This window comes from Seriola aureovittata, chromosome 2 (genome assembly GCF_021018895.1).
Source record: "Seriola aureovittata isolate HTS-2021-v1 ecotype China chromosome 2, ASM2101889v1, whole genome shotgun sequence".
Lineage (NCBI taxonomy): Eukaryota > Metazoa > Chordata > Actinopteri > Carangiformes > Carangidae > Seriola > Seriola aureovittata.
The window spans coordinates 31,367,501-31,377,957 of record NC_079365.1 but is presented as its reverse complement, the minus strand read 5'-3'; positions in this window follow the sequence as shown (position 1 = coordinate 31,377,957).

Here is a 10,457-nt window from a genome sequence, read left to right as displayed (position 1 = left end):
ATGAAACACACATGAAACTCACATGACACACACATGAAACACATATGAAACACTGATGACACACACATGAAACACACATGAAACACACATGAAACACACATGAAACACATATGAAACACACATGACACACACATGAAACACACATGACATACACAGTAGTTGACAGAAGCCAAGATTAAAAACAGGTGTAGTGTTTGTGACAGTGCGTCCACCACGTCGGTCCAGACTGAAATGTTTCACCAACTATTGAATCGACTGTTGTTTTATATTGTTATTGTTATTTCGTACAGTTGTGTCCATCACAGGATGAACTGTGATCACCATGGCAACCTCTGACTTTTCATCTGGCCAAACTTTTTATTTTTAATGTTGAACATGGTGAACATTACACCTGCTAAACATCAGCATGTTGTCGTTGTTAGCATGTTAGCATGCTGATTTCACATTAGCATTTTGCTCAAAGCATGTTCTACATATAATAATAAGAATCATAATAATATTAAAATTTATTTATAAAGCACAGAGATTACAAAGCGCTTCACAAGGATGAAATAACAAAACAAACAACTTGTCACCATCATGTGACCTGGGAGTGAAAGCTGATCTTTCACACTGAAGCCTGATGCTAGCAGGAGTTAGCAGGTTTTTTGACCAGTGTCAAAGCAGCTGTAGAGTCTCACAGGTTTGTCTATAGACTTTAAACTGGTTTAAAACATGAACCAGTACCATGATTCAAGTGGTTTCCACACCTCATGTCCCTCAGCCTCCACCACAGACTGAATAACAGCTCATCATCTTGACATTTTGTCATCATTGCTGTGTGAAGAGTCATGGCTAAAAAATATTTTGTGAGGTTACCACACCCTTGACCTTTGACCTTTGATTACCAAAATCTAATCAGTTCATCCTTGAAACCCAGTGAATGTTTGTGTCAAATTTGAAGAAGTTCCTTCAAGGTGTTTCTGAGATATCGTGTCCACGAGAACGAGACGGACAGCCTGAAAACAAAATGGCTGCTGCTCTGACTGTGTCCGGCGTGGAATATTAAAAACCACTGGACAGGAAGGATAAAGATGCAAAAATATAATCTAAGTCACATGTTGTTTTGAAGACATACATGTGGAGAAGTTAGAGAGAGATAGAGAGAGAGAGAGAGAGAGAGAGAGAGAGAGAAGATGAGGAGTCTGAGCTCCAGTTTCTAGTTTCTATATAAACTGTCTGAGGCCGCGTTCCACTTTCTACAAACTAGGCTGAAATGTCCTGAAAAGAATTGACTGCTGCACTTCAGACAGAACACACACACACACACACACACACACACAACACACACACACACACACACACACACACGAGAGTTCTCGAGAGAGTCGACAGTCTGCAACAGAACTTTCACCATCACAGCCTCATTTCCCATAATCCAACACTTCACATGATACAGAACTTTATTCACTTTGAATTAAATGAACTGAACCTTTAACCTTCAGTGCTGATCTTGAAGATGCAGATTAATTAGTGTTGACAGGAGTAAACTTCTGTCCGGCCGTCAGACTCTGGATTTATAGAAGATCAGATTAAATGAAGCAGGTTAAAACTCACAGTCGTTTCTTTGTAAAGACACAGACTCTCAGAAAGGAGGCGCCTGCAGGCACGCAGAGGTTTTAATGGGACAGACCCACTTGTCCAAAATTAGAAGAACCTCATGATCAAAATATTGAAGCAGCATTTCCCTGGACTGTAGCTCTGTCTGGATTTTAAAAATAAAAATGTAACAGCCTCACAGACAGAGAAGCTTCTTCGAGTCACAGTGTGAAATTCATCTTAACAAAAACCTTCACTGTGCTCCACTCTAACACACCTGTAAATTCACTTCATGCAAGGATATATATGTGTATACATATACATATATTTATATATAAAAATCTTCCACATCCTCATTTTTTTATGTAATACTTTATATTTTATTATGATATTTGATCATGTTTCAGCTCCTATTTAATTCACTGTTGATGCAGTTTGCTGTTTATACAATCTCTGTCTGTTGTCTTTATACTTTACACTTTGCTGTGCTTTTTCAATCACCGTTAATCATCTGTTAATGAGATTCATCACTTCCTGTTCAGGTGATTCACATTAAGAACCATTTTGCCACTAAGATGGTTTAATCCCTCCATTTTCTGTGAGGCTTTTAATTTGAAAAACCTCCAGGAAATGTTGTATTTTAACACTTAAAGAAAACGATAAGGAAGAAGAAGCAGCTGGTTTTAATGAAGTGCAGCTGAATTTAAAATCTCAGCTTTTATTTGGAAAATTACAATCACATTTATACACTTGTGTTTTTGCAGGAAACTGAATATAATCAAAAGGTTCGGTCTCACATTTTCTTCTGACACGACATTTGTCCTCCGGCTGCACCTGGACGCGTTAACAACAGGTCTGTGAAACCAAACATGGTCTGAACCGAACTGGACTGAAGTGTATCTGGAGGACAACAGTCTGACAGACGCATAAAAACATCAAGAAGAAGAAACGCAGACTGACAGAGACTTAAACACACTACAACCGTCTGCAGGCAAAGCGTGGACTCACAGAGACGCGGTTCTGGTTTCAAGGATCAGGTCTCACGGATCACAGGGAAATAACAAGAGTAACCTCGGGCGACGACACAGAACAGCGAAGCAACAACAGGCCGCAGCGATGGAAGGAATTCATCCTGTAACATCTGCAGCGTCTAACCTTTACCGTGAAAATGTCACGGCAACAAATGACGACGGCCTCCGAGCTATTTCTGGAGCGGAGCCAGAGACACCTGCACTGTCTCACCCACCGGGGGACGGCCCTCAACTGTGGGGGAGATATTTATATTCACAGAGAAACACTGACACGATGGAGACTACGACAACACATGAAGTCCTCCGCAGTCAGCTCGAGAGCTCAGGAAGAGACAGTAAGGAGCTTTATGAAGAAACTAGAATCTCACATCCTGTTCCTCCACAGTTGGATAAAATATTCACCATTGGTTTGAAAGTTTGTCATAATTACTGTGAAGTCTTGAGCAATGGATAAAAAGTCTTTTGTGAGGTCACACTGACTGTGACCTTTGACCTTTAGCCACCAAAAGCTACTCAGTTCGTCCTCAGGTCCAAGTGAATGTTTGTGCCAATGTTGAAAAGATTCCCTCGAGGAGTTCTGGAGATATTGTGTTCACAAGGCCAAAATCAAGTTTTGTGAGGTCACTGTGATTTTGACCTTTAACCTTTGACCCCCAAAATCCAATCAGTTTATCTTTGAGTCCAGGTGGATGTTTGTGCCAAATTTGAAGACATTTCTTTGTGTAGTTTCTGAGATATCACGTCCAAGAGAATGAGAGAACGGACAACCTGAAAACAAAATGGCTGCCGTTAGAAGGTGGAGACAAACAGAAACAGGAAGTGGTCTGCTCCTCCCTGCACTTGAACACACACACACACACACACACAACACACACACACACACACACACACACACACACAGGAAGTAAACAACACATAACAACAACACACATCCTAAAAACATAACAACAGAAGATTAGTTTAAATTCTATCTGCTATCTTAATATCTGATCAGAGATCATCAGTCTAAATATATTCTCCTTTCCCCCCAAAACAGTTCAATAATAACAATAATAATCAATTTTAACTTGTAATTCCTGGTTTGCCATGTAGGTCTGTCGGCAGCAGTGACGTCAGAGTTCTGTGTCGTCAGGTCTCAGTTTGTTGCTGCGACATTTTCTCCTGATTTGTCTGAAAAATGTCGTTTTAATGTCAGAGTGCTGTGATGATCTGTGGCTTTATTTCTTTCAGTGACTATGAGGCGACAGCATCATAATCTTTGATCACAGGCTCAGACCTGCCGCTGGGGAGATGTGAGACCATGTGACACAGTCACAGGAAGTGACTGTACGTGGACCGTCTCTCTGACCTGGTCTCAGTCCAGGTCAAGACACAAAGAGAATGAGACGACAGGAAACGTCAGACACGGGACAGAATAATGCAGAAACCTTATGATGAAGCCGTCGTCATGACGACGTGCTCTCCGTCTGAGTTACACAACAACACACACCGTGAGTCTGAGCCTCCAAGCTCCCAGGGATCATCAGTCATCTGCTGCCCAACCTGCACTTCCTGTTTCCACACGTCGTCCTGCAGCCTCCGTCCCTCGGAGTGTGGAGGGAAAAACATTCAGCTGAATCCATTACTGAAGATTTATGTAGTGACACACACACACACACACACACACCACACACACACACACACACACACACACACACACACACACAACACACACACACACACACACACACACAACACACACACCACACACACACAACACACACACACACACACACACACACACACACACACAACACACACACACACACACAACACCCACACACACACACACACACACCACCCACACACACACACACACACATACACACACACACACCCACCCACCCACCCACCCAAACACACACACCCACCCACACACACACACACACACACACACACACACACACACACACACATCCGTGGCGAGGCGTGGCGTGGCGTGGCGTGGCGTGGCGTGGCGTGGCGAGGCGTGGCGTGGCGTGGCGTGGCGTGGCCGGCGTGGCGTGGCGAGGCGTGGCGTGGCGTGGCGTGGCGAGGCGTGGCGAGGCGTGGCGTGGCGTGGCGTGGCGAGGCGTGGCGTGGCGTGGCGTGGCGTGGCGTGGCGTGGCGTGGCGTGGCGTGGCGAGGCGTGCCGTGGCGAGGCGTGGCGTGGCGTGGCGAGGCGTGGCGTGGCGAGGCGTGGCGTGGCGTGGTGAGGCGTGGCGAGGCGTGGCGAGGCGTGGCGTGGCGAGGCGTGGCGTGGCGTGGCGAGGCGTGGCGTGGCGAGGCGAGGCGTGGCGTGGCGTGGCGTGGCGTGGCGTGACGACTGTTTCTTATCCCAGTTTTCAGAGCGATCTCAGCTCTTTCTATGTTCAGGCTCTTTTGTCCCAGATCACCGTGTCAGTGGAAAAACTCAAACACTGAAAGATTGAACCCAGTTTTTCACATTCTTCAAACCTTTCCTGATGTTGATGAATCGTGTTGGTGCTTGAAGTGAGTTTATCAGAGTCTCAGGAAAACAGCACAATGTGAGTAAAATAATAGATAAATGGATTATAAAGACTGAAAATGAAGCAAATGTTCGAGGCCTGTTTGTTGGCGTCTTCAGATTCTGTGGATACGAACAGAAACAGAGTTTAACTGCAGCTCCACAACGTAAGCATCATGGAGTCACTTCGTCGTCATGGTTTCAAACCTTCAGCCTCTCTCCTCCCTCACTATCATTTCTTTCTGGTCTCCCAGGTCTCATATTTACCTCTCCTCAATCAATCTCTCCCCCCCCCCCCTCCCCCTCCTCCCCCTCCTCCCCCTCCTCCCCCTCCCCCTCCCACTCTCCCTCTCATTATCTCCCAACTCTTTGATCTCGCTGTGACAATGTAAAAACAGAAAACAGGATCAAAAGGTTTTAATTGAATGGAAAGCTTTAGATAATTTCTTTAATAATTTTCATATTCTCATTGAGAAGCTGCTGGAGCTTCAGCTCCTGGTTTTATCTGCAGCAGGTCACAATGTTGATGGATCTGGTAAATAATGAAGGTCATCCAGGAAAACTGGTTCAAGTGTCACTGAAACATGAGATGATCATCGCCATGACAACTGTCCAGAGTCTCATACGCCGTGTCCCAGTTCACGGGTCTCATCCTTCAGAGGACGTGGTCTACGATGACCCAACCGAAATGAGATGTCAGGGCTGTTCCCGCCCTTACCGTTGCGTCGCAGGTCACAACTCCTGTTGCCTAGCAACCTTGAGAACTTGAGGTATAACGCCAACAACTCGTCCAACCTGAACAACCACACAGGTTGTTTTTTCAACCCTCTGATGCGACCAACAGGAGCGTCTCCTGAAACAGCGCCTCTACGGCGGCCGGCGTAGTGGACCTCGGCTGCCATGGTTACCATAATAAGCACACGACTATACCGAGAGCGGCGCATCAATCATCACCATGGTTACTATAATAAACGATCATGGCCTGGTTAGGTTTAGGAAAAGATGGTGATTTAAATAAGTAACTTCGGCAGCATTAGATGATCTCTGTTGCCTTGGTTACAATAATAACAACGGACGGTCATGGATAATAGAAACAACACAGGAATCGAACACACGGCTCTCCTGTGTCACATTCATCCACCTCCTCCCGACGTGGACTCTGTCTCTCTTTATACTGCGACACCGACACTTTCCCCTTCGCTCCTGTCATCATCACTACGACCACTAGATGTCGCCTAGCAACAAAACCTAACTATGATGTCATAACAACCTGCTGACAGACGACCCGTGGGCTGGTTTGTTGCGGGAGGACGGACTCTTTAAGTCTCCTGGTTTTAACAGTGGCACCGGGAGCTGGATGTTTCTGGGAGTGTTGCAGCTGAAACACCTGATGTCACAGCAGCTGAGATGGTTTTAAATGTTTTTACAGGTTTCATTTGCAATGAAACTGCAGGAGAAAATTAAAATTGAAAAAATTGTTTCTATCTTTTTTTTTTTAGAATAATTAAAAAAGGAGGGAAACTTGTTCCAGTGGGAATAACTCCAGGTCAGTGCAGGTGAGAGATTCTGCTCCGTCTTCATCACAGGTGGAGCTGATCTTTATAATCACCTCATCAATTAATCAATTTATAACGTACAGTTTTTTGTGTGTATTTGAAACTACGATGATCAGTCAGATTTGCAGAAAAGTTGCGGTTATTGGACAAAAATGCAGGTCGCACAGAATTCACAGGGATCGGTTGAATTTGTGTTAATTACTGATACTGACATTTAACAGTGTCATACTCAGACTCTCTGTCACTGTTGTTTACTGACAGATTACTTTCATTACCAGAACGCAATGAATCCTGGGATAAGTTGGACCAGGAAGGATCCACCTGGTGGAGGCTTCGTTGTCCAGGAAACGAAGGACTCGTTTCAATGATCCTTTGAAATGAGCGTCACAGTCACTGTGATGTCATCGGTCTCTAAACGCAGCATCTGAAGGATTGTTCTGACATCAGTTGAAATCTCCTTTACATTGATGTAACTTATATCTTTTATGTTGCTCTGAGTCACAAAGAAGTTTCAACATCCTGAGAGACAAAAACAATCAAACTGGGAGAATTCAGGTGTTTTAATTGCTCTCACCAATCCAAGACCATCGCCCCGATCGATCTGTCTGAGCCAATAATGCTGCATCAGTGAATCAATAAACTGACCAGCTGACCAACATCAGTCACATTGTGAGGACACGTCGTCCTTATGGGGACAAAAGGACGACGTGTCCTCATAATGTAGGTTAGAGTGAAGTCAGGGTAGTAGTTAGAGTAAATGTGTGTGTGTGTGTGTGTGTGTGTGTGTGTGTGTGTGTGTGTGTGGAACAGTTGGGCAGCATCTGTGTCCTTGACAACATGGTATGTTCCCTCTGCCCCGACAGGACCTGCCGTCCCTCTCTACAGTTGTTGCACAACAGTACACACACTCATTAACAGAACAAGAAGACACACACACACACACACAGACACACACACACACGCACACACACACACACACACACACACACACACACACACACACACACACACGTTACTGTCCATCTGGACCCTGTATTCTTCAGATCTGTTCATTAATGGCTGCTGTGGCGATGTGTGAGAGGATCAGACGCCGTCGGTTCCTCCTCGCCGACACCGAGGAGATTCACACTCTGCAGGTGAGTTCAGTGGAAACATCTTCAGGTGCTTCAAGTTCGTGTTTCTGGAGCTTCACAGCGTTCATGTCTTCAGTGACTCTGTGTTTTCTGTCTGAGAAGCTGCAGAATTAAACCAGCAGACTGAGCACACACAGTCCAGGCCGTAAGTATTTGGACACGTGACACATTCACCTGTTCTTCAGGCTCTGAGCTTCAGCACATTCAGTTTGATATGAAACAACATTAAAGAGGCTTTAATGTGAGTATGTTCACATCAGTGTAATATGAACTGTGTGGCAGATTCAGGCCTTTAACTCAAATAGTAAACACTGACGTAATTGGATAGTTGGCAAGTTGGCCATCATGGTAGTGTCTGACTCCACCCCCTAACTCCCAGCTAATCCAAATATGGTCAAAGGGGAGGGGCGTGGGTGGAGCTGAGACTTTGATGAATGTCGGTTTGATAACTATGGCAAGCTTACACTCCCGTTAGCAAATTATCTCTAGAGACCAGAACAGTTTTTGTACCAGGCTGTAAACATGTTTATTTCTGCTGTAAAGTTGGACATTTTAACATGGGAGTCTATGGGGACTGACTCACTGTTGGAGCCAGACTCTAGTGGTCGTTAGAGGAACTGCAGCTTCTGGTTCTTCACTGTTGGAGGTTGATGCTAATTACCTGTAAAACTAATGATGTTCCATCAGTCTCAGCTGTCATTGATGTTAAACTAAGATGATTAGCAGATTGATTAGCTGTTTAGCAGTAGCATGTTAGCGTTGTCACAACAAAACCTGTCCGCGACCACCAGGTGAGTCCAGGTGAGCGTTCACCTCATCGCTGCTGCTGCTGCTCACTCGTCTAATCAGGTTGAATCTGATCAAATCTGCTGGGATTTGATTTCTGCCAAAAGACGGAAAGCGTCTTCTGCCGCAAACAAACAGACAAACAAACAAACACTCTGCTCTTCTTCTCTGCTCCATCTGTGCCTCCTCCTCCTCCCTGAACACACTCTCTCTTTTTGTCTATTTAAATACCTCTCACACACATAAACAGCCATGACCGTTCATTGTGGCCCGTGATGGCGTCTCGGTGATGTCACACATCGGATGTGTGGGCTGTGACAAGCTGCTACATCAGAGGTGTCATGTTTGTGTGTGTGCTGTTTGCTTCAGTTCATTTCCCTGTAGGATCAGACCTCAGAGTAAAGAGGACACTTTCATCAGATCTCCACTGACACTTAGATAACACCTTATTCTGAGTTTCAGATTTTACAGAGAGCGACAATAATAGAATAAATCTACTTGTATTTTAACATCTGTAGAAGACGTCATCCTTTCATCAAGAGGTTGAAAATAAAGAGAGTCAAAACATATAAACATAAAAGGGAAACAAGGACTGAATTAATTGTTGTATTAATTCATTTTTTTAAATCCATATTTTCTTCTTCTGTGTTTTATTTGAAGTGTTGATCCATCAGAAGATATAAAAACCATCTCAGTGTAGTTTTACATCTCCTCTCTCAGGCTTCTCTCTGGAGCTCTAGTAACAACAGGTCGGTGAGCCAATCAGAAGAGAGGAGGCTCTGAGCCTGTCTTCTGATTGGCTGACTGTTTTCTAATTGATCCAATAAAAATAAAGCAGATTTCAGGTAAAAACACTCAGAGAAACCAAATCCTGCAAGGTTTGGATGGTGGGTCCAGGTGGGCGGGGCTTGGTGACTGCTTTGTTGTGACATCACAAAGTTCCAGAAGAAAACACAGTTTAAGAAGTATCTTTTTTCTTTCCACTTGTTCTCTTCACCGATCTTCATCCTTTGTTCCTGTCCTTTATCTAAACACACACACACGTGGACACATAATCATTATGTACATGCTTTGTAACGCACGCACACACGCACGCACGCACACACACACGCACGCACGCACGCACGCACACAGCAGAATGAAGAATTGAACCTGAGTCTCCTGGGACTTTCCCAACATGTGATTGTGATTCACTGCAGAGAGAGAGAGAGACCCATTAACCAACATATTCATGTGTGTGTGTGTGTGTGTGTGTGTGTGTGTGTGTGTGTGTTCAAGTGCAGGGAGGAAAGCGGGACAGAATAAGATGTTATATAACCGTGTCATGATGGATCACCAGGTAGCCCTGCACTGTGTTTGTGTGTGTATGTGTGTGTGTTTGTGTGTGTGTGTGTGTTTGTGTGTGTGTGTGTGTGTGTGTGTGTGTGTGTGTGTGTGTGTGTGTGTGTGTGTGTGTGTGTGTGTGTGTGTGTGTATGTGTGTGTGTTTGTGTGTGTGTGTGTGTTTGTGTGTGTATGTGTGTGTGTTTGTGTGTGTGTATGTGTGTGTGTTTGTGTGTGTGTGTGTTCGTGTGTGTGTGTGTGTGTGTGTGTGTGTGTGTGTGTGGACAGATTTGAGCTCACCATGGCAGGTACACCACACACACGAAGTTGAAGCACTAATCTCCCCTCCATTTCAACCATGTGATCTTTCCTTTTAGTTCTGATGCAAAAATCCTAGAATTCATTAGTGTTTACATTAGATATGAGAAGAAGAAGAAGAAGAAGAAGAAGAAGAAGAAGAAGAAGAAGAAGAAGAAGAAGACAATAACTTGCAAAATATAGATAAGATGAACCTTTATAGTCTTAGTGGACGAAGAGGTGATTCT